This window comes from Meriones unguiculatus, chromosome 2 (assembly GCF_030254825.1).
Source record: "Meriones unguiculatus strain TT.TT164.6M chromosome 2, Bangor_MerUng_6.1, whole genome shotgun sequence".
NCBI classification, from domain to species: Eukaryota; Metazoa; Chordata; class Mammalia; order Rodentia; family Muridae; genus Meriones; species Meriones unguiculatus.
The window spans coordinates 180,569,164-180,592,870 of NC_083350.1; the positions used below are offsets into that span (position 1 = coordinate 180,569,164).

The 23,707-nt window shown below is 41.1% G+C and overlaps 1 protein-coding gene across 4 annotated transcripts in view; it reads left to right on the forward strand.

Moving 5' to 3' along the window:
- Fstl5 (follistatin like 5) overlaps positions 1–23,707 on the forward strand; it is a 692,962-nt gene that overhangs the window by 340,422 nt on the left and 328,833 nt on the right. The gene's annotated exons all lie outside the window — the stretch shown is intronic.

The following is a 23,707-nucleotide window of genomic DNA, read 5'->3' on the forward strand; positions in this document are numbered from 1 at the left end:
TTCATTAAGCAGAAGAGATGACGTAGTAGTTAAAACCAGCTGACGCTTTTACAGAGAACCTGTGCTGAGTTCCCAACACCTAGGTGAAACAGCTCCGCAGGCTCCCCTGTTAGGTTTTGGCCTGTGCAGCAACATATACACACATGGAGTACTCACACAAAGATAATACACATACTCAGAGGTAATCTAAAAATATCCATAGGCTATACATTTTAAGATTGGGTACAAAAATAGTACTGGAATTTATTCAAATTGCATGAAATTGCATGTTCTTTTAAATGAGAAAGTGGAATTTACTAAGAAAGATGACTCAGGAAACTGTTGGTCACTTCAAAGGGTGACCGACATTTCAAGCCCATATGCCTTGAAACATTTTTAATGACAGAAGTTAATCATTGCAAGTTTATAGGAATACAATGAATCACATAGGGATTAAGAAAAATTGCTTAGTATAATATCAAGTCTACGTCATCTTTGTTATTAAAACTGCATTTTACATCAATCCACACTCTATATTAGGCATTCTTTTAGACCTCAAGGAGGCAGAAAAAAAGAGCAAAAAAAAATGGCTTATGAGGAAAAACCAGTACATATAATTTATTATAAACCCGCTTCACCTATTATTTTATAATACCACACAAGGCAGAAGTTTATAAAAAGATAACTGAAAATAATAATAAGAGATTGTCATCTGTGCTTTGGTGGGAAGGGTCTTTACAAACATTGTAATACTACAACTACTGCTTCACTTAAGAGGCTTTAAATTTGGGAGGACAAAGGTCAGAGAATAGAAAGAATGACACAATCAAGAAAGGGCCTGAGAGTTGAGAGTATTTAAGAGAAGAAGTCCAACGTGAATATGTTCTCTTATGATAACTTACACACCACACAAAAGGTCTGGCACAAGGACGTTTATTTGAGAGGGAAGGGACGAAAGGAGAGTTTGAGCCTGAGTTACCCATGTGGGCAAAGAGTGGGAGACAGAGAGACAGTGGGAAAGCTTAAGAGGTTAGAGAGAGAAGAGACAGAGAGACAGACAGAGAGAGAGAGACTGAGGGTCCTTTTACAGCAGTGCATCCTTTGGAGGCAGCTGATGATGTCATGTGTTGCTAGGCAACCTGAAAGACAGCAGGTGGTCTGAAAGAAGATGTGGCAGCATCTGAAGTTCTATTGAAAGAGGTTATTTTTGTTTCTTTAGAAAGTGTTTCCTTAACCATCTATTTAATGTTCCAACCATTACCCCTATTTTATACTAGGAGAAAACATGAAATAAGTAATAATGAGTGAAGTAATCCACAGAATTAGCTGGAAATAACTGAATTATACCTAGTTTATAAGGCATTTGGGAAGAGTACTAAAGGAAAATATTTGTGTTTTGTCTATGAAATAATCTCTGAATGTGTCAAAAGATAAGAATCTTGCCTACCATATTGCCGATTGTCATTTTCAGGGAGAAATCATCCCATGTTTTGGAATATGATTTGGTGCTGATGTGAAATATATTTTTCTGATAAATTTTTATAATAAATAAATCAATAGTCAATGAAACTCAAAAGTGATAAATCATGATAGTCTCTTCGTAATGTTACTTTACAAAAGTAGTTATCTACTTTCCAGGAGAAAAGTTATGAGGGTCCATTTAATATTAGACTGTACTGCAGACATAATTTAATGGAACTCATGCAATTGACTCAATAGTTATTATAAAGATCCTGGCCTTAGGTGAGAGATAAAGATAACATAAGGGTTTATATGTTCAATATTTGAGAAATAGAAATCTGTTAGGTAGGAAAAGCACTTGGCAGGCTAGCGTGGTGGCTCAGACTTTGAACATTACATTTAAATGTAATTAATTAATTAATTACAATTTCACTTTGAATCCCCACTGCAGCCCCCTCCCTTGTCTCCTTCCAATACCACCCACTCTCCCTCTTCTCTCTCTATGCCCTTTCCCTAGTCCCCTGATAGGGCAGGTCCTGCTTCCCTTCTATCTGACCCTAACTTACCAGGTCTCATCAAGGCTGAAACCTAGAACCTCTTAACAGATGTAGGCCATGGCGGTTCAGTCTCCAAGTGGGGACCTAGCAAGGAGAACAGGGATTGTCTCTGACATGAACTCAATGGCCTGGCTCTTTGATCACCTCCCCCTGAGGGAAGCAGCCTTACTAGGCTATCAACAAAGACAATGGAACCAATCCTGATTAGACCTAATAGGCTAGGGTCAGAGGGAAGGGAAGGAGGACTTCCCCTATCAGTGGACAGGAGAAGGGACATGGGAGGAGGTGAAGGAGGGAGGGTTGGATTAGGAGGGGACAATGGAGGGGGCTACAGCTGGGATAGAAAGTATATAAACAAAAATTAATAAGAAATAAATAAAATAAAAAATTCAGCTATACCACTCCCAGGCATGTAGCCAAAACATGCCCCACCATTCAATAAGGATATTTGTTCAGCTATGTTCATAGCAGCTTTATTTGTAATAGCCAGAATCTGGAAACAACCTATCCATTCCTCAACGGAGGAATGGATACAGAAAGTGTGGTACATTTACACAATGGACTATTACTCAGCAATTAAAAACGAGGAAAGGAAAAAGACACATATGGTATTTACTCACTTATAAGTGGATAATAGCCATATAATATAGTATAAACATAGTAAACTCTATAGCCCTAAAGAAGCTAAACAAGAAGGAGGACCCTACTTAAGATGCTTTATCCTCATTCAGAAGGGCAAACAGAATAGACATTGGAAGTAGGAGAAGATAGGAAACAGCACAGGAACCTTCCACAGAGGACCTCTGAAAGATTCTACCGAACAGGGTATCAAAGGAGATACTGAGACTCATAGCCAAACTTTGGGCAGAGTGCCAGAAATGTTATGGAAGAATAGGTAAATAGAAAGACCTGGAAGGGACAGGAGCTTCACAAGGGAAACAACTGAACCCCATTTTTTAACTCAAATATTAAAGATCGGGAGATTGAAACTGAGCCATCTGGAGCTATGTATCATCACTCTGCCTCAAATCAAACAAACAACAAAACAACAACAACCAAAACCAAAACAAAAACCAACCAAAAGCTGGTTCACCTTGTGTGCAAGCATGAGGACTCCCCTTCAGATGCCCATGCAAATGAGAGGGTAAGGAGTCCTGCCTGTAATTTCAGGACTGAGAACACGGAGACATAGCATCTCAGGGAAAAGCTCGACTGTATAGCTCAACTATCCTAACTGGTGTAGTCTGTGTTCAACAATGAGACCCTGGGTTAATGAATAAAGTGGAGAATTATTGAGGGAGGTAGCTTAATACAACCTTGGGATCCTACAAGAATCTATATACAAATGCTTCCATCTGCTAACGCCCGTATGCACACACATACAAAAGATAAGATATGCAACATTAAAAGGAATCAAACAAAAGAAATGTATTTGGCAACTATTCATTATGTATATTAATGCTCTGTTTTCATGCGCACCAGAAATGTGAAACAGATTCCATTGCAGATGGTTGTGAGCCACCATGTGGTTGCTGGGAATTGTACTCTGGAACAGGAACCAGTGCTCTTAACTGCTGAGCCATCTCTGCAGCCCCCAACTATTCATCATGTAATGAGGTTCTGTTGTTTTATAATTGTAAACTATTCAATTCAAATTTTATAATGATATTCATCTCATCAGTTAAGGGCACAATTTTCTAAACAATGCTGCAATTTTGGATGATATTTCAGTTCTGTTCTGGTCTCATCAAACAGTAGCCTTTGCATGGTATCACAGTCTATTTTTCACCCTCCTTTGCAACAAGCATCAAATTATAAACCTTCAAAAGGAAGAAATAGACTTTTATGAACTGTATACAAAAACAGTGTTGAAATAAAATGGGAATTTTAAGTGGATGTCTCTTTCTCTTCATTGGATTTTTTGAAGTTTAGTGGCAAGCTTTTTTATAATTGTATGCATGTAAAAAGATGCCTTATTTTAAAATATTTAGGTATCACAAATAAAATTGTGTACCAATAATGGAAAATCGATCTATTAAAAACATACACCAAGTGTCTTTTAATCTAGAAGGCTGCAACAGTCAATGCAATTTAAATAGAACACCCACCTCATGCCTAGAATGTATAATCTCAGACATGCAATAAAAGTGAGAATTATATTAGGAGATATAGTAGAGTGAAAATTTAGGCAATCTTTTTCATACAGGGGTATTATCTTCCATATAACTTCTAAACAGATGCTCAGGAAATTTGCAGGTTTATTTGTGAATACCCAGAGCCATAAACTAAGGCCAGATCAGTAATGAAATATGGTACAAGAATAGACAGGTTTCTTGAGTTCTAGTTAATCATTTGCATGTTAGCAAAGAAAATTAATGATAAAACAGTGTGCATCATTAACTATTATTTCATCATTGTAATGTTATATGATTCCATGATGATAATATAAGAACAAAATTGTAATAATATAAAAAAGAACATTTTTTTCTAAGAAATCACAATGTTAAAATATTAGTTGTCAGAACCATTTAAGAACTGTAGCAGAATGAATGAATATCATATTAACCCTTTTTTAGTTTAGGAAGAACTAAATTAATTTAGAAAAATAATGCAGTTAATAAATAGAATTAAGACTACCTCATTAAATTGTAAATGTGATGAGGTCAGGACCAAATAGCAACTGAGAAGTGCCAGAAGAGGCCATATCCGGGAAATAATTCATATGCACAACCAGTTTTCCTCAGCGGCTTGGTAGATATTCAGCTTCGTAATAGTGATGTTGTTCCCCGAAGTGGGGAACATTGAATGAAAAGCAAGTTGGGAAATGAATGGATATCCTGGCGTATTCAAAGAGAAAAATCTAACTTAAGAGTAATGTATCCCCTAGTGAGGGATCCAAGCCAGAAAAACAGACCTGGCGTCCTCTGATACAGACTAACCCCGACCCCTGTCTTTTTCTTGAGTGTATAAGAAGAAATGGTGGAACAGAAGTAGGGGGTCTTTCTTAAGTAGCTTCTACAATGCAATACATAGTACAATGCTTCATTTCTTATATTAGCCTTTAAATCTGAAAACTTGTTGAAAAGTCTCCCAGTCAATCAATTGCAGTATTCCTGACATGCCAAAGAATGGTTGCAGGTTTAGTGTATCCTCAAAGGTGGAGAGAGGATACAGTGTCCTTTTTATAAAGACACTTTTACTGGAATGGATTTCCCTTTCTGGTTGCTTATCTCTTATTGAACTCCTCATGGAGTATCTGCAGTTACCACTCCTTGAGAGTTCAGAGTTTGCTTTACCTCATTTCTGTTGCGGTGACTAATACCTTGTCTTAAAATAATATAGAAGATGAAAAGTTTATTTCACTTATACTCCAGGTCATAGTCCATTCCTGAAAGAAAGTCAAGATAGGAACTTAAAGCATCACATCCACAGTCAAGAGCAGAGACAGAATAAGCACATGAATACATACTTGCTGGTTTTCTCCATTCCCATATACTCCAGGACCCTCTGCCTAAGGAATGTTGTTACCTAGAGTATTCCAACATCAATTAATAATCAAGACAATCCCCCAAAGACGAGGGCAGAAGCCCACCTGACCTTGACAACTGCTCATTTAAGTTCTTAAAAGATTACTGTATATCATGTCAAGTTGAGTTTAAAAAAGGATACAAGCATCATCACAGGGAGGAAAGCCCACAATAAATTATCAGAAGTAATTAAAAATGAAAAGCACGTAGATGGGTAGAAAGTAAAGAAACAAACCTGCTTCCTGATCATTTCTCACAGATGGGGCTTCCCAACAAAACCACAGCCTTTATTTGAATAGATGAGCTGGGGTATTTGGGTAGAGGTGCATCCCTATTCCTCAGAATAGGGGAGAAAGGATACCAAAGAGAGGGTGGGACCAATGAAAGGAGGGAGGGGCCAATAACCAAGATGTAAATTGAATTATTTAATAAAAAGAAAACAAAATAAAAGAAGAAATTTTTCAACATTTTCCAAGGCTAAGCTCAAGGCAAGAAAGTCTACTTTTCCCAGCAGAAAAGTCACTGAGAATTGGCCCTAAATTTTTCAGCAGGTATTCAGTGGTAGAAGCAAGATTACTAGTGATTGAGAAGGTGACTAAAGAAACCTGAAAAACAGTAATGTTCAGCGGTAGAACTGTACTTATAAGAATGTATTGAAAAGAATATATTATTAAAACTTTCAGACATCTAAAGCTCCTATGTGGCTTTAGAGTCATCATGATTGTGGCCTGTGAGTAAGAGAATGGGGAAGGTGAACCCTTTCCACCTTAAGAGGCACCTATCCTCCATCTTACTCACCCGCTTTCCCTCAGCCAAACTTTATTGTCCTATATATGTTGGATGCTGCTCATAATATTCCTTTTTTTTTTCTTTGAAGGCTTGATGATTTCTATTGTTTCTTCCTTTTGTGTGAGTTTTCTGATTCATGATTTAATGTATGGTGTGTCATTGTTTTACATTCTTATTTTATGAAAAAAAAAGACTGTATTTAGGTTACTAAATTTGTCTCTGGTGAATGACTTCATGAATTATCTATGAAAGATGATTTGTGCATAGATAAATGAAACCATAAAAAATTTTGAGTTCACCCTAATTTGGGGCTTACTGTAATAGATATTGATGTAAAATCTATAGCGTCTGCCTCTTGGGCATTCTTTAGAATGTGCATGAACAGAATGATTCACACGTGCATGCCAAAGGTTTTAGACTTCAAACAAAATGTCTTTATTTTCTGTCTATCTATCGCATAAAAGATACCAGAGAGGCAATATTGATGTAAATGGTGCTTTAAAAGCAAATGGAAATGTTAGGTCTCTCTACTTTAAGATCACACTGTCTGAGTAGACCCCTAAGATCCCAGCCCCTGTTCACCATCATATAAACTAGCCAGACCTCAAGATCCACAGAGGTAGTATGGCCCCTAGGCCCAAATAAAGAATTACCTAGACCAGCTCAAAACCAACTCCACATTGAGCCCAAATCCACCCCAGGACAAGAACTGACAACCATACTGTCCAAGACAAGCCCTACCCTAAACTCAACCCCACCACCCAAATCTGGACCATTAGAATGCTTCGATGCTATCTATGAGGTCTTAAATACCTCTAGGCCAGACCTTACTAAGACCTGCTGGCTGTGCCTAGATATCAAGCCTCCATTTTATGAGAGAATTGCAATTATAGGAAACGAATCTGTATCCTCTGATATCCTGACATGCAGATGGCAACAATCAGGAAAGGAAATACTAACCCTACAGCTTGTGACAGGAAATGGTCTCTGTGTTAAACAGAACCCTCTCCTGCCACTTCCTCCCCCAAGGTTATTCCCATTTCTGCAATGAAACTCAGATGCTGGCAGGAACTCACAAGTTAATGCCAGTTGGGTTTGTACCACTGCTCTGACTCCCTGCGTGCATACCCAGGTCTTAAACCATATTAAATATTTTTGTGTCTTGGTAGAGCTAGTCCACTACTACCCAGAAAAAGTCCTTTACCAGCTAGAGCCACCTACTAGACAAGCAAATCAGGTGTACATCACAGCCATACTATTTATTGTCTTCCCTTCTGGGTCTGGTGGAACCATAGGTACTAGAACCTCAGTACTAGTTTCACAGGATAAAATTTATAGGCTCCTAATGTCAGCTGTAGATGAAGATATAGAGCAATTAGAAAAATCGATCACCCATATCCAGGACTCCTACTCATCACTGGGAGAAGTAGTGCTGCAAAAAAGAAGAGGTCTGGACTTGCTATTCCTCCAAAAGGCAGGCCTCTTTGTAGTCTTGAGAGAAGAATGCTGTTTCTATGTAGATCGTTCTGGGGTTGTCAAAGAATCCATCGCATTCCTCTGAAAAAGGCTTCATGAACGAAAAATAGAGAACAGTCTCCAAACTGGTATGAATCAATGTTTAACAGGTACCCCTGGTTGACAACCCTGGTCTTGGCTCTTGCTGGACCCATGGTCCTTTTGTTGCTTGCTCTTACTTATGGACCCTACATAACCAATGCCTTAGTTAAATTTGTTAAAGAACATATTTCTTATTTAATTATTGAGTCTTAGCACCAATACCACCCTTGAACCCACCTCAAGGTTCTGAGGTGAAATCCTACTTAAGGGAGGAAAGAGGGGACTTAGTTCCAAGAAGCCAGCTAGTCTCAAACGGACAGGTACCCTCCATGGACACTAGCCAATCCCAATTGAAGTCAGGTAGTCACAGTAGAAATTCCCCCTTCCGGCTTGAAAAGGAGCCTGCAAGCCACCCTGGTGGCACCGCCATTTTGTGAAGGTGGTGACCCTAGCATGCCTGAATTCTCTGCAGAATAAACGCCCTTTGTTTTTGGAAAAGAAAAAAGAAGAAAGAAAGAAAGAAAAAAGAAAGGAAGGAAGGAAGGAAGGAAGGAAGGAAGGAAGGAAGGAAGGAAGGAAAATGTTCCTGTCCTCTCCACCTTGCTCTCCAATTTTACGTTTCAAGATGATTTTTGAAACCTGTTTTATATATTTTGTTTGTGCAGATTCCTGTACATTCTCATCCCTGAAAATCTACTTACAGGTAGCTCATTAACAAATTTTGACAAATATTAGTGTAATATTTATGTAACATTAAAAGCAAACACAGTCAGAACCATTTGTTTCTCTTCTATTTATGGTGAAACATCCATGTTTAATTTTTACCATACTGGCTCCCTGTGTTTTACAAACATTGATAAAAGGAGACACTTTGTTGCTCAAAGTGAAATTAAAATAAGAATAACTTGTCAGTTGATCAATTATCCCTAATTTATACAGTGTGATGTATCTTGTCAGTCCCAAAAATTCAACTAAGTAAAATTAGTTCTCACCAAAGTATGTACTGTGCTTCGCTATATAAAATGTTCAGCATTTTATACATTTCTGAAAAATTCATGCTATTTTGCTTTCTGTAGACCCATGCTCTTGCTAGCAATTTTTCAGAAACTCCTTGGGCTGAGGCCTGTATTGCAATTTGTATAATTCTGAAACCTTGCATCATTGGGCTTTCCTCACGACGCCCAGGAATTTGTAAGTCCTGTTAGACTATTTCACATAACTATGCTTTGATTTTGCTCAGCAACTTTTCCTTGGTGTTGCTCTTGAGGGTGACAGCTGGGGATTTTTCCTGCAGGTGATACTTCTCGCCATTAATGGAGGCTTCAGCTTGGCACCAAAACCTGAGCATTTAGAAAAATAATTTTAATGCATCACCATGTAGGATAGAGTAAGTTAATACCTTTATTCAGTGTGTAATCATAAAATAACAGTGATTGACTATTTATCCTCCTTGAATATGTAAAAAAATTGATATATAATGATTATTTGAGCACAAACAGTAAAACAAGATACTTCAGTTGGTATATTCAGCATTATTCTCTGATCAAATCAGAGTGACTAGTATTTCTCTTTATCATCACTTTGTGTTCAGAGCCTTTGCTCTCCTCTCTTATTTGTAAAATAGATAACACGTAGTTGTGAAGTATAATCACATCATTACACCGTAGCACTAGAACAATTGGAATATCTGAAATGTGGAGTTCAGTACATTATTTCAGTTATGTCATTATGAGCTGTATATTGACACTAATATTTTCAGGTTATCAGAAAAATGTCAAATATACATGTAATTTAATCCCGGAAACAAAACCTAAGTTAATAATAATGCTTTCAAGCTTTACTACTACAACATATAGAGACATTTAAATAAACCAGCCATGTTTTGCTTTATAAAGCATCATTATAGAGCTATAGAGCAATTCATATTACAACCAAAAACGTTATAGCTATTATAGTGGAAATAATTTATACATGTGCCATAATAAAATGAATTCTTCCCGATCCTTTATGAAGTATGTACTCTACTGAGGCAAAAATAAATGAACTATTTAAAGGTTTAAGCTTTAATTTTCTCTTACTAGTGAAAAATGTAGCTTGTAATAACATCAAATTAAGCTAGGTGAAAACACTGAAGATATAAACTAGTAATCATGGTGTACATTGTAAGTATAAAATGTATTATGTTTGATGAAATTAACTTTGCTAAAATTATTTTATTAAAATCCAATATTTTTCACATAATTACATCATTACTAGAATATATAAGCTGGAAACATTTTGTCCAGATAGTAAGTTTTTTAAGACTGTATTCAGTATAGACACATTTTCTGTATAAATGAGTTTTTTAATGAAATCTTATTAAATGTAGTGATTTTTCTTGTAACCATTTAAACATTTTGTCATATTGAAAAGAATAATTAAATATCCTTGTACATATTACATATGTTTAACAAACAGAGTGTTATAACACTACTGCCTATAAATATTTATTGTTACCTACATTGCAACAGAACAACATTATCTTAATATCACATTTGAAAGAAAAACATTTCATGTTGGCATAACATTCCTGTTTTACGTGCCCAAAAATGTATAAGTTGAATTTGTAGAAAACAGCATCAGAAAGAGGTTTTGATGTGAGATAGCTTTCTCCTTAGTCTCAGTTTTCAATTTTTTTATACAATCCCTATCAATATTAGCAGCTGTGCTTTATTATCAAGAAAAAAAAAATTTAAAGAAATGGTTTTCTGTGAGAAATAGCCCAGAATCCACAACTTTAATAGTATTCTCAATTTCACATTTTTGTAAATTAGTTAAAAAGAATCCCATTTACCTTAAAATAGTAAAAGTAATCCCCACATTTATAATTCCTTTGATACCATAGTCTAAAGCCAAAGTTTACAATACAGTAATGGGCCCTTCCTACTTCTGAAGAAAACATTACTTGCATATCACAGAAAAGCTCCTTGGAAATGATTCAGATTATGAAACACAGTTATTCATGCACCGATACCGAAGCCACATGTTTGGTGTAAAAGACTGAGTACTTGTTTTTAAAATGAGTAAGATGCATATATACATTTTACTAAATGCTAAAATAATATTGTAGGATAAAATGATGTATAGACTCTTGCAAACACACACGGGGAAATGATGGCTGCTGCTTTATAACCTTCATAGGGAATGAATGGTCCATGCTGGCTAATAGGTTTTTGGAGGCTCATTTAATCCCTCAATTATTTCTGTGGTGCACAAGAGCATATGATGCCCCCATCTACATATTCACCACTTATTTATTCTTTTTTAATGAACTTATTTTTTGATAAGTTACAGTTTATTCACTTTGTGTGCCAGTTGTGGTCCACTCCCACATCCACTCTCAATCCTGCCCTCTCTCCCTCATCTCTTATCATGCCCCTCCTCACGTCCACTGATAGAAGTGTGTCTGCTTATTTTCTTTCTAGGGCTTTTAGGTGTGCCATTAAGTTGCTTTTATGAGATGTCTGAAACTTCTTTCTGGAAGCACTTAGTGCTAAGAACTTTCCTCTTAGCACTGTTTTCGTTGTGTCCCATAAGTTGGGTAAGTTGTGCCTTCCTTTTCATTGAATTTGTTGGCTACCCAGAGGCTATTTAAGCTGTGGGCTGGCTTTCCCGGGGGTCTGAGGATTGTTCAATGTTCCTGAATAAACTGCATTGAAAAAAAAAAAAAGAAAATCTCTAATTTATTTTGTCACTTTTTCCCTGACTATGCTGTCGTTGAGTAGAGAGTTGTTTAGTTTCCATGTGTATGTAGGCTTTTTGTATTTCTGTTGCTGTTGAGGTCTAGTTTTAGACCATGGTGGTCTGATAGGATACAAGGGATTATTTCCATCTTCTTGTATCTGTTGATGCTTGGTTTGTGCCCGACTATATGGTCAATTTTTGAGAAGGTTCCATGAAGTGCTGTAAAGAAAGTATATTCTTTTGAATTTGGGTGAAAGCTCTGTCTAGATGCTCTGTCCCGTGGTGAGAGTCTAGTGTTGCATTCTCCCACTATTAAAGTGTGGGATCGATGTGTGATGTAAGCTTTACTCATGTTTAATTTACAAATGCAAGTGCTCTTGTATTTGGGGTATAGATGTTTATCATGTCCTCCTGTTGAATTTTTCCATTGATGGCAATGAAGTGCCCCTCCTCATCTTTTTTGATTAATTTTGTTTGAAAGTCTATTTTTATTAAATATTAGGATAGCTACACCAGCTTGTTTTCTGTGCCCATTTGCTTGAAAAACATTTTGCCAGCCCTTTACTCTGAGGTATGTTTATTTTTGCTGCAGAGGTGTGTTTTTTGGATGCAGCAGAATGTTGGATCCTGTTTCTGTAATTCTTATGTTAGTCTGTGTCTTTTTATTGGAGGGTTGAGTTCTTTGATGTTGATAGATAAAGTGACAAATGAATGTTAGTTCCTTTTATTGTGGATTTGGTGGTGATACTGTGTTTCATTGCTTGTTTTCTTTTAATTCTTTGTTGTGAAGTTATTTATATCCTTTGTTTTCTTGGGTGTAGTTGATTTTGTTGGATTGGAGTTTTTGTTCTAGTATCTTCTGTAAGGCTGGGTTGCTGTGTAGATATTGTTTAAGCTCAGTTTTGTCATCTGTGGTCTCTTAGAGTCTGAATGACATATGCACAGATCTTTCCGGTTTTCAGTTTCTTTTGAGAACTCTGGTGTGATTTGGATAGGTCTACCTTTGTCTGTTACTTGGCCTTTTCCCCTTCTTGCTTTTAATATATTTTCTATGTTCTGTAGATTATTGTTTTTACTATTATGTAACATGAGGAGTTTCTTTTCTGGTCTAGCCTATTTGGTGTTCTGTAAGTCTCTTGTATGTTTACAGACATCCCACTCTAAAAGTTGGGAAAATTCCTGCTGTGATTTTCTTCAAAATATTTTCTGGACCTTAGAGCCTAGAATCTGCTTTTTTTGTCTATTTCCATTATTCTTAGATTTCGTCTTTTCATGGCATCCTTGATTTCTAAGATGTTCTGTTTGGAACTTTTCTGATTTTACTTTTTCTTTGAGAGATGTATCAATTTCTGCAATTGTATCTTCAGCACTTGAAATTATCTCTTCTACCTCTTGTATTCTGTTGGTGATGCTTATCTTTGTGGTTTCTGATCTTTTCTCTAAGGTCTCCAGCTCCAGGGTTTTCTCTGAGTTTCCCTTATTGATTCTAATTCTGTTTTCATATCTTGTGCCATTTCGTTCATCTCTTTGAATTTGGATTCCTGTCTTTCCATGATGTCCTCATTTTTTTGTTCATTTCCTCTCTATATGCTACTACTTGTGACTCTACTTGTGCCTCTGTTTGTTTGGCTGTATTTGCCTTGATTTCTTTGAGAGCTCTGTCTTTTCCTCTCTATATGCCTCTACTTGCCTTTACCTGTGCCTCTATTTGTTTGGCTATTATTTGCCTGTATTTCTTTGAGAGCTTTTTTTGTTTCCTCTTTATGTGCCTCTAATAACTGGATAAGCATGGCGTCAAATTCATTTTCCTGTGTTTCAGACGGATTAAAATATCCATTGATTTTGGGGTTGGTGGTGAATCCATGATGCCCTTTGTTTTGTTGGATGTCTTCTTACTTCCACCTCTAACCATCTGCTTATCCATAACCTTCACTGTGTGTTCCTGGAGTCTGTACTTCAGACTGGGTCCATCTGTCTCTGGTGTCTTCAGAAAGATGGGAGAGTTCCACCAGTTAGGGAGTGGATGTTGGTGTTTCAGCTGTAGCTAAGGGAGGAAGGTCACAGGCACATGTGCGCAAGTGTGGGCATGTGTGTGGTAGTGTGTCTTGAGGGAGATGGTGCTAAAGCATGTAGATGCCTGGCAGGGTGGAGCTTAAGTGTAGGTGGGGTGTGGGAGCTGGTCCTGTTCAGGGGCAAAATGCACATGTGCAGGTGCCCTGAATACCTCAGTGGCCTACAGGTCTGTCCTACTGTCCTCCTGGTACTGAGCTCCAGAAATTGTTTGCCTGGACTCCACTGGTAGACCCACAGAACAGGCCTTCAGTGCTGAGCACACTGTAGCCCTGGAATCCCTGTGCTGCCCACAGTGTACGTGCAGGTGGGAGGGATCTCATGTCTGACTGCTAGCTTAGAAGGACCCTGGACCTGGGGCTCCTCATACATTCACTTGAAGGTGCACTCACTTTCTAGCAGGCCTAATCTGAAAGGACAGAGGTTGCCCCTGTTCTTTGCTCTCAGATTTGGGCCACTAGGGCCAAATGAGAGTGTTGTAGATCCATCAGCTCGGTGGTGTCCACTGTTTGGCTGCCAGGCAGGGAGAACTGTACTCGGGATATCTGACTCTGCAGCTTAGTCACAGAGCACTGAGGGTCCTGCTTGGACTTGCTGCTTCCCAGCAGCAGCTGCGGCTCTGGGAGGCCTAACTATGCCTTTTCAGTCACCTAGCATGGAGGATAGTGCTTGGGGCCACCACTGCCCCCTTCGTGGAGCAGGGAGGCCAGTGCTTGGGGCCACCACTGCCCCCTTGGTGGAGCAGGGAGGCCAGTGCTTGGGGCCACCACTGCCCCCTTGGTGGAGCAGGGAGGCCAGTGCTTGGGGCCACCACTGCCCCCTTGGTGGAGCAGGGAGGCCAGTGCTTGGGGCCACCACTGCCCCCTTGGTGGAGCAGGGAGGCCAGTGCTTGGGGCCACCACTGCCCCCTTGGTGGAGCAGGGAGGCCAGTGCTTGGGGCCACCACTGCCCCCTTGGTGGAGCAGGGAGGCCAGTGCTTGGGGCCACCACTGCCCCCTTGGTGGAGCAGGGAGGCCAGTGCTTGGGGCCACCACTGCCCCCTTGGTGGAGCAGGAGGCCAGTGCTTGGGGCCACCACTGCCCCCTTGGTGGAGCAGGGAGGCCAGTGCTTGGGGCCACCACTGCCCCCTTGGTGGAGCAGGGAGGCCAGTGCTTGGGGCCACCACTGCCCCCTTGGTGGAGCAGGGAGGCCAGTGCTTGGGGCCACCACTGCCCCCTTGGTGGAGCAGGAGGCCAGTGCTTGGGGCCACCACTGCCCCCTTGGTGGAGCAGGGAGGCCAGTGCTTGGGGCCACCACTGCCCCCTTGGTGGAGCAGGGAGGCCAGTGCTTGGGGCCACCACTGCCCCCTTGGTGGAGCAGGAGGCCAGTGCTTGGGGCCACCACTGCCCCCTTGGTGGAGCAGGGAGGCCAGTGCTTGGGGCCACCACTGCCCCCTTGGTGGAGCAGGGAGGCCAGTGCTTGGGGCCACCACTGCCCCCTTGGTGGAGCAGGGAGGCCAGTGCTTGGGGCCACCACTGCCCCCTTGGTGGAGCAGGAGGCCAGTGCTTGGGGCCACCACTGCCCCCTTGGTGGAGCAGGAGGCCAGTGCTTGGGGCCACCACTGCCCCCTTGGTGGAGCAGGAGGCCAGTGCTTGGGGCCACCACTGCCCCCTTGGTGGAGCAGGGAGGCCAGTGCTTGGGGCCACCACTGCCCCCTTGGTGGAGCAGGAGGCCAGTGCTTGGGGCCACCACTGCCCCCTTGGTGGAGCAGGGAGGCCAGTGCTTGGGGCCACCACTGCCCCCTTGGTGGAGCAGGGAGGCCAGTGCTTGGGGCCACCACTGCCCCCTTGGTGGAGCAGGGAGGCCAGTGCTTGGGGCCACCACTGCCCCCTTGGTGGAGCAGGGAGGCCAGTGCTTGGGGCCACCACTGCCCCCTTGGTGGAGCAGGAGGCCAGTGCTTGGGGCCACCACTGCCCCCTTGGTGGAGCAGGGAGGCCAGTGCTTGGGGCCACCACTGCCCCCTTGGTGGAGCAGGAGGCCAGTGCTTGGGGCCACCACTGCCCCCTTGGTGGAGCAGGGAGGCCAGTGCTTGGGGCCACCACTGCCCCCTTGGTGGAGCAGGAGGCCAGTGCTTGGGGCCACCACTGCCCCCTTGGTGGAGCAGGAGGCCAGTGCTTGGGGCCACCACTGCCCCCTTGGTGGAGCAGGAGGCCAGTGCTTGGGGCCACCACTGCCCCCTTGGTGGAGCAGGAGGCCAGTGCTTGGGGCCACCACTGCCCCCTTGGTGGAGCAGGGAGGCCAGTGCTTGGGGCCACCACTGCCCCCTTGGTGGAGCAGGAGGCCAGTGCTTGGGGCCACCACTGCCCCCTTGGTGGAGCAGGAGGCCAGTGCTTGGGGCCACCACTGCCCCCTTGGTGGAGCAGGAGGCCAGTGCTTGGGGCCACCACTGCCCCCTTGGTGGAGCAGGAGGCCAGTGCTTGGGGCCACCACTGCCCCCTTGGTGGAGCAGGGAGGCCAGTGCTTGGGGCCACCACTGCCCCCTTGGTGGAGCAGGAGGCCAGTGCTTGGGGCCACCACTGCCCCCTTGGTGGAGCAGGAGGCCAGTGCTTGGGGCCACCACTGCCCCCTTGGTGGAGCAGGAGGCCAGTGCTTGGGGCCACCACTGCCCCCTTGGTGGAGCAGGGAGGCCAGTGCTTGGGGCCACCACTGCCCCCTTGGTGGAGCAGGAGGCCAGTGCTTGGGGCCACCACTGCCCCCTTGGTGGAGCAGGAGGCCAGTGCTTGGGGCCACCACTGCCCCCTTGGTGGAGCAGGAGGCCAGTGCTTGGGGCCACCACTGCCCCCTTGGTGGAGCAGGGAGGCCAGTGCTTGGGGCCACCACTGCCCCCTTGGTGGAGCAGGAGGCCAGTGCTTGGGGCCACCACTGCCCCCTTGGTGGAGCAGGAGGCCAGTGCTTGGGGCCACCACTGCCCCCTTGGTGGAGCAGGGAGGCCAGTGCTTGGGGTAAGGGTGAGTGGAGAGTGGTCGACTCTTCACTGCTCTCAGCCCCTGGAGACATCAAGGATGACCTGGATCCAAACTGTCCCAGATTAGGTGACGTACTTCTTACCCAGGAAGCCTCAATGTCAATGTTCTGCTTTCAGCTGTCCCTCCACTCACCAATTTCACAGTTTTCAATCCCGTGACCATCAGATACAGTGCATGCTGTTCACAGCCATCTTGGGCCACTTCCCTATTTATTCTTAAAATTTCCTGGGATTCACTTTCAACCAGGATCTACTGTTACTGCTCTCTTCATCATAAATGGTTATGGACATAAAGGATAATATGTGTACAGACAAGTAAAAATTTACTGGCATTCATTTCAAAACTGTAAGAAAGTGAGGTGTTATATATGTTTTAATAGATTTTTGTTTATTTATTTTTTGCCTAAAATACCAACCTATTCCTTCTAAAAAGTTTTAGGTTACTGAATATAGTTTTTTAAAAGTAGAAATCATTTATCACTGAACGTGATGAAATGGTAATTGCTGTAGCTTTTACAATTGTTCGGCTGGAAAGATCAGGTATAAGGGCAGAGTTATTCATAACCATGTGTTTAAAACTCAGAAAGTTTCAATCCTTGCATGCTCAGCATTGTAAAATAATCCAGTATTTCTATTCCAGCCTTTCAGCCTATTACATAAAAACTGAAGGGAATGGGACAGGAAAATGTTTATTTTACAAGCACTATTGAGGGATGGGAAATAAACTTAGTAATGGTAGAGTAAACTATGTATGAATTTTAAACCTAAAGTTTATAAAAACTATTTAATATCTTTGCATTTTGATATTCTTGGTTAGCTGGAAATGGAGGGAAGAGGCATGGCTAAGACTTATGTAAATTGTGACAAAGCAAAGGAGAGCATTGTAAAGCTACTTTCTTACTCTGTAAGAAAAGATCTGAGCATATACATCTAAAGGTCAAATGCCAGTGTTTGGTTTTGGAGGGAAACTACTGAATATTACGGATGGTTCATGAGATTCTTGTGACTGACTTCTGAGACGTTTGAACACAAATCTCAGATGATTTACCAGGAATCTGCATAAGCCAATTAGTTTTACAGGAATTACAGTACAGCAGTGTTAACTGACTGTAACAGCATACCAAATTCACATTATTAGAGAAGAGTTCTAAAACCTTTAAATGCCTTTAATATATTTGAGAGAATATCACAAACCATTGCATACCAGCATCATTCTACTTATAAAATATTTCTCATTTAAAAAATTTAAATGAGCCTAGAATTAATTATGTAGTTCTGTAGAAAACCATTCACATGGTGTACGTTACTGAATCCTGTATAAAGATGTTCGACATTGTTTCCTTTGCCATCTGAAACTGAGCTCAAACACAATGCAAATATATTATAATTGTATGATTTATATGTTCCTTTGAATTGTTCTATAAGCATTTTAACAAAAACTAAATTAACTGAAAACATTATTATTATTATCCGATGTGTTTCTCATTGCCCTTGCCTTCTACAGATAATTTCTATAGGTAAGACTCAAAAAAAGAAAAAAGAAGTCTTCTTAATTGAGTGTCCTTTTTAAGAACTCATTTTTATTTACTTCATTTCTGACTTGGACTTGTATATTTTCACACTGTGTACACTTTAGCAGGAAAGTCTCACAATTCAAGTTCCTACTTAAAGCAGTCCCAGCCTTCTTTCTGCTTTCTAAGCTGCTGGTACATATATGGGTAAACTTCAGCACTCTGCTTTGCTCTTGCTGAGAACTTCTCCAGAGATCGCTGATATTTTAGACAATAAGCTTACTTGCTTCACTTGGAGTCAGCAAACTTTGTGAGCATCAGAGTTTCCCTCCTTTCTACACTTAGCATTTCACACTCCCATAGTCTTTTGCTCAGAACATATGAAGTGGTCCATGATTTTGAGTGCAGCCTTACCAGGCCACAGAAGAAGACAATGCAGCCAGTCCTGATGAGACCTGATAAGCTAGGGTCAGAGGGAAGGGAAGGAGGTCCTTCCCTATCAGTGGACTATGAGAGGGATATGGGAGGAAGTGAGGAAGGGAGAGTGAGATTGGTTGGGGGGAGGGAAGGAGACACAGCTGGGATACAAATTGAATAAATTGTCATGATAGTAAAAACCTAAAAATATATATACTTTTAAAAGACTCAGGCACTTTTCCATGTACTCAGATACTTGTTTCTAGTTTTAAGTTTGCAAAGCGAAGTCACTTCACAGAAGAAGCCTTCTATTTCGCTGTTATTTACAGGCAGTCTTTTCTGGGTTCTTTACTGTGCCTATAGTAGTAAAATCCTAGTAGTAAACAATAGCAGGAAGAGATATAAACTGCTAACAACCACATTTTAACACTGCAAAACAGTTAGTTTTTTATTGTAGTAAATATTAGAGCAAATTCTCTGTGAAACTACAGAATCAAGAGCACAGATTTAAATCAACCAGGGTTTCATGAGCTTTAAGTTCTGAAAATATTAATTAGGCTGTTCAATCTGGAATATGAGTGAGGGGAATAGAAAGAACTTGAGAAGTTGACGGCCTTCACTTATTTAATAATGAATTTTCTTCTTGTTTGGCTGAAAGACACCCCCTGTGTGTGCTTGCACATGCAGAAACAGAGATAATGTATACTTAATCTAAATTAACAGTGCATTTGCTACCCCATCATTCTTACTTGCCCACATTCTCCCTCTCTCTTTTCCTCCCTCTATCCCTCCCTCTCTTTATATCTTCTTTTCTCCCCTTATCCACAGTGTATGTATGTATGTGTGTGTGTGTGTGTGTGTGTGTGTGTGTGTGTCTAGCTAGAGCACTGGCTAGATTTGAATCAATGTTTTGTAATTCATTATTTAATATTATTCTGGCTAGCTACTTATGCTCAAAAATTATTTTTTCTGATAATGAAAAATTTGTATGTTTTAATTCTTATTAGCAGTTACTTTAAAAAATAACAATCTGATGTCAGCAGATTTAAAAACTCTTCCACTTTTATTCAGTGTTAATGTAATTATTTTATAAAATAGTTAAACTTCAGGAAATTTATTGAGTACAAACATTTGTTTTATTTTCTCAGTTATAATCACATCAATAAATGAGATAGTATCCACTCAATATTTTATTCAAATGATAAAATTTTCCTTTCTGTAATTTCTCTAAATAATAATACCTAAATTTTTGTGTTAATGGCTTATTAAAATAGTTTAAATATGCATTGCAACAGTTCATATTAATGGATTCAGTGGCACACAGGCATAAAGTGATGCAGAATTTTATCAATTAAAATGAATCTTTCAACAAAGTATTTATAAATTAATTACATGACATATTCTATTATTTATGTGCTATGTTCTCTCTTTTAAATAACTTTGTATATTAACATACATGAATACATTTAAACTCCATCATGGGCTCTTATTATTTCTATTTTTTTCTGTGATAATTTGTTTATTTAATCACTTTACAGCCTGATCGCAGCCCCCTTGGATCCTTCCGTTCTCATCCTCATGTCCCCCTACTTCCATTTACCCCTTGCCTTATCTTCAGTGAAGGGGAGCCCCCCCCCCCGAGTAACAGCCCACCTTGGTACATCAAGACCCAGCAGGACTAAGTGTATCCTCTCCCACTGAGGCCAGCCAAGGAAGCCCAGCTGGGAAACAGATCCAAAGCCAGGCGACAGGGACAGGGACAGGGACAGCCCCGATTATTATGGGACCCATAGGATGACCAAAGTGCACATCCGCTACATATGTGTAGGGGCCTGTGTCCAGCCCATGCATGCTCTTTGGTTGGTGGTTCAGTCCCTAGGAGCCGCATGGGCCCAGGTTAGTTCACTCTGTAGGTCTTCTTGTGGTGTCCTTGATCCCTTCAGCTCTCTCAGCCGCTCTCCCCACTCTTCCACAAGGTTCCCTGAGCTCCACCAAATGTTTGGTTGTGGGTCTCTATGTCTTTTTCTTTCTTTTTTTTATTTGAATATTTTTTATTATTTTATTATTTTTATTAATTACACTTTATTCATTTTGTATCCCCCATAAGCCCCTCCCTCCTCCCTTCCCGATCCCACCCTTCCTCCCCCTTCTTCACACATGCCCCTCCCCAAGTCCACTGATAGGGGAGGTCCTCTTCTCCTTCCTTCTGATCTTAGTCTATCACAGTTTATTAACTTCGGAGCCCTGCTGTATCTCGTTTCATCATTCCCTCCTAATCCCACCGTCCCTCCCTCATCTCCTCTCTGGCCCTTTCCAAGTCCATTGATAGGGGAGAACTTCCTTCCCTTTCATCTGACTCTGGTTTATCAGGTATCTTCAGGGCTGGCTGCAAAGTCCTCCTCTGTGGCCTGGCAGGGCTGCTCCTCCCTAGGGGTGGGGGAGGTCAAAGGGCCCGCCATTGAGTTCATGTCAGAAATAGTCCCTGTTCTCCTTAATAGGATGCCCACTTGGATAATGAAGTAACAGGACAAGAGCCTAACACAGAGGGCCTCTGAAAGACTCTAACTAGCAGTAGATACTAAGTAGATACTAAGACTCATAACCAAACCTTCGGCAGAGTGCAGGGAATCATAAGAAAAACGGGGGAGTTAATATGATATGGAGAGGACAGGAACTCCACAGGGACCAAATATATCTGGACACCGGGGTCTTTTATGAGTCTGTTTCCCCAACCAAGGACTATGTATGGATATATCCTAGAACCTCTGCTCGGATGTAGCCCATGGTAGCTCAATATCCAAGTGGGTACTCTCTGTCTTTTTCTATCAGCTGCTGGATGAATCCTCTTAGAAGACAGTTATGCGAGGCTCACAAAGCATAGCATAGTATCAACAGTGTCAGGGGTTGGCTGTCTCCTATGGGGTGGGCCTCAATTGTCCAGTCATTGATATGTCACTCCTTCTATCTCTGCTCCATCCTTATCACTACATTTTTAGTAAGCAAGACGAATTTTGAGTAGGAGGATTTATGTGTGGGTTGATGTCTCCTTGCCTATACTGGAAGTCTCACATGGCTATAGAATGTAGCTCTTCAAGCTTCATATCCCCCACTTGTAAGAGTCTCAGATAGGCTGATTCCCATAGACTTCCAGAGCCTTCCCTGTCCCAGAGATACCTCCCATTGATTACCCATTTCCCTCTCTCTCCTGGTCCTCCCCCACCCCGTGCTCTCCCCACACCTGATTCCAATCTCCTTTCCCTCCCTGCCCCCTGTAACAGCTAGCTCCCTCCCTCCATCTACTTCAGATATCCATTTCATTTCTCCTTCTGAATAAGATTCAAGTATCTTCCCTTGGCCCTCCTTGTTACTTAGTTTCTTTGGGTCTGTGGATTGTAGCATGGTTATCCTGTAATTTATGGCTAATATCTACTTAGTAGTGAGTACATTCCATGTGTGTCTTTCTGTGTCTGGATTATTTAACTCAGGATGATATTTTCTAATTTCATCTATTTTCCTGCAAATTGCATGATATCTTTGTTTTTAATAGCTAAGCGGTAGTCTGTCATGTAAATAAAACACTTTTATAAACCCATTCTTTGGTGGAGGAACATCTGTTTCCAGTTTCTGGCTATTATAAATAAAGCTGCTACGAATATAGTTAAACAAATGTCCTTGTGGTATGGTAGAAATTTTTTTGAGTAGATGACCAAGAGTGGTATAGCTGGGTCTTGAGGTAAATCTATTCCCAATTTACTGAGAAACTGCCTAGTTGATTTCTGAAGTGGCTTTACAAGTTTGCACTCCCACCAGCAATGGAGGAGTGTTCCCTTTGCTCTACATTCTTGCCAGCATGTGATATTCCTTGAGATTTTGAGGTTAGCTACTCTGACAAGTATAAGATGGAATCCCAGAGTCAATTGGACTTGCAGTTTTCTAATAACTTAAGAACATTGAACATTTCTTTAAGTGCTTTTCAGACCATTAGAGATTCCTCTGTTGAGAATTCTTTTTTTAAATAGTGATTTCTGTTATTATTGTTGTTGTTGTGTTTAATTCACTTTGTATCTGAGTTGTAGCCTCCTCTCTTGTCTCCTTCTGGTCCTCCCCTCCCTCTCTCTTCCTCCCCTGTCCCTCACCCCTAGTCTTATGATAGGTGAAGTCCTCCTCCCCTATTCTGTGACCTTAATTTATCAGATCTGGTCAGCACTGTTTGAATACTCTTCCTCTCTGAGCTGACTAGGTCACCCCACCAAGGAAGAAGTAATCAAGGTGCAGGCAACTGAGTTCATGTCAGAGACTGTCTCTTTTTCCAGCCTGGTACCTCATATTTTATTAGATGATTTGGTTTGTTTGTGCTTAGTTTCTTGAATTCTTTATATGTTTGGCATATTAGCCCTATGTTGGATGCATAGTTGGTGAAGACATTTTTCCATTCTGTAGGCTGCCATTTTGTCCTATTGACGGTGTGCTTTGCCTTGTAGAAAATTTTCAGTTTCATGAGGTCTCATTTATTAATTGTTGGTCTTAGAACCTAAGCTGTGGGAGTTCTGTTCAGGAAGTGGTCATCTATACCAATGCATTCAAGGCTATTCTCCATTTTCTCTTTGTATTAGGTTTACTGTATCTACTTTTATGTTGAGGTCTTTGAAACACATGGACTTGATTTTTGCTTAGAGTAGTAAATATGGATCTGTTTACATTCTTCTATGTGCAGACATTCAATTAGACCAACACCATTTGTTGAAGATGCTTTCTTTTTTCATTATATGGTTTGGCTTCTTTGTGAAAAATCATGTGTCCATGGGTGTGTGGGTTTATTTCTAGGTCTTTTATTTGATTCCATTGGTCATCCAGTCTACTTCTATTCCAGTATGGAATTATTTTTTATTACTGTTGCTCTGTAGTACAAACTTGAAATCAGAGATGGTAATACCTCCAGAAGCTTTTTTTTTCTTTTTCTATCCTGTTTTCTTTTTTTGTTGTTTGTTTGTTTGTTTTCATATGAAGTTGGGGATTGCTCTTTTAAGGTCTGTAAAGAATTTCGTTGGAATTTTGGTGGTAATTGCATTGAATCTGTAGATTGCCTTGGTAAGATGGCCATTTTTACTACGT